The sequence below is a fragment of the Gossypium hirsutum genome, chromosome D08 (genome assembly GCF_007990345.1).
Source record: "Gossypium hirsutum isolate 1008001.06 chromosome D08, Gossypium_hirsutum_v2.1, whole genome shotgun sequence".
Taxonomy (NCBI): Eukaryota; Viridiplantae; Streptophyta; class Magnoliopsida; order Malvales; family Malvaceae; genus Gossypium; species Gossypium hirsutum.
The window spans coordinates 48,996,537-48,998,531 of NC_053444.1; the positions used below are offsets into that span (position 1 = coordinate 48,996,537).

Here is a 1,995-nt window from a genome sequence, read left to right on the forward strand (position 1 = left end):
ATATGGGGCTAAATTGGAAGGAGTGAAAGAAACCGATTTAAATATATCAAAAAAAGATGGATCGATCGCGCAAATATCCCTCTCCGTGCCAGAACATGCGGATCTAGCTGCATTCGGGTCGGATCATCGGGTCAATACCAGTACGACACCGTTTTGGAGCCACTGAATCCGGCTTCAAACGGTGTCGTTTTATACACTACATATAACCTGCTTCAAAATGTAATTGGAAACCCTACTTCATTTCCGGAAACAGCAGCCGCAAAGACTGCCTCAACCTCTCCTCTGTTCTTTATGCCGAAACTCTCCTTTTTCAACTTTGATTTAGACGAAGTGAACCAAGAGGTCGACGTCGTGCCTACGTTGGTAAGGATTTCCTTTCTCCCTTTTATTTTTTTTTGTTTGGTGTACAAAAGAAACAAAGAATCAAAGAAATCAAAAAGAAAAGAGAAAAAATGACGGAAAAAATCACCTTAAAAAAAACTCTTTGCTTCGATTTTCCGTTCGTATTCAATATCCCAAAAAAAGCCCCCTCTTAGATTTTACAAATCGGCTTTCTATAGCCGAATCTAGGATTAAAAAATAATATTTCTCTATTTTCCCTATTCTCGTGTATTCTGTTACTGCTGATTTGTTGTGCTTGCAGTTACACCTAGCTGGAGCAATGGACGCTGGCGCACACGCGCAGAGGCACAACACGCGTGAAGAACCCCTGGTTTCAGCCGCAATGTAAATGATTCCAGAAACTGTAGGAGTTTCTGGAAACCCGAATTTAGGCCTCCAACATTGGGCTAGGATAGGCTGATTTGGATTTTAGGTTTAGTGGGCTGTTTTTGGGTATTGGGTTTTTTCGGGTTTGGGCTTAGTTAGTTGGGTTTTGTAATCGGGTTTGGGAAATGTATTTTGGGTTTGGGTAAATTAATTGGGCCTGTTGTTGTAATAAAACTGGACATTTATTTTTTTATTTTGTTTTAATTTGGTGTTTATTGATCTATGGTTTTGGGCCCAGGCTAAAATTGAGTATTACAATACTTATTTAAAAAGATGGTTGCAGTTTAATTTATTTGATTTATATGCATGTTGTTAATTTTAGGTGGCAAATAGGTTAACGAAAATTCCAAAAAAAAGTGGGCTAAGAACTAACCACTCACTTTACACTAACAATTTAGTTAGAGGTTATCTAAGATTAGTTCCAAGTAACAATGCCTAGTTGATGACCATGATAGCCAAGTACAAAGATGGTAACTATAGTATACCACAAAAAGGCATGTTAGTGGCACTTTGTGCTTTTGAAGCATTTGGCTTAAATTTGGGATGCATTCTTGTCAGTCATTTTCTATTAAGATTGACCCATCATAGGTTATTAAATACCTTTAATTGAAGGTGACCCTTAACTACTATTTTTGAATTGAGGTTGAATAATTAAAATTTATTAAAATTTAGCTGAAAGGTGACTCTTAACCACTATTTTATTGGAGTTGGAGAGTGTAAGTGGATTTATTGTAAAATTCATTTATATTTTTAACTTTCGATAAAAATAAATCTACTATTAGAATTAAGATATTATATTTTCATCAAAAAGAAAAAAAATATTCTAATTAAAATGCTATCTTATGCTTTTGTTTTTTTATACTATTATTAAGTATAAAAATTCACAATTGAACCCTAAAGTTGTTGAATTTTATCACTTTGATACTTGAAAAAAAATTCTTTACAGAAGTGAAACCTAAAATTGCCCACTTTTTAGCATGGTTAACTAAATGTGTTCATGGTTAACAAAAAATTTTCTCCATCTTTTGTACTTTCCTTTATTATAATGAAATATCCTTTTGCCTGTAATTTTTTATCCTCATTTGAGGAGTTTTTCCATGTAAATTTTTTGTGTTCAATCTTTTATATTTTACTTTATATACTTATTCATTGTATACATGGGTTTTATTCCCAACAAACTGGTATTAGAACTAGTTTAATTTTCGTAATCAACCAGTTCAGAGATGA

At 33.6% G+C, this 1,995-nt stretch overlaps 1 long non-coding RNA gene across 1 annotated transcript; it reads left to right on the plus strand.

The window, feature by feature from the left end:
• The first annotated feature begins 200 nt into the window (after positions 1–200).
• LOC107900953 (uncharacterized) lies at positions 201–972 on the plus strand. The gene is made up of 2 exons (XR_001685082.2): positions 201–363; positions 644–972. It is a non-coding gene; the product is annotated as an uncharacterized lncRNA (long non-coding RNA).
• Positions 973–1,995: the final 1,023 nt, after the last annotated feature.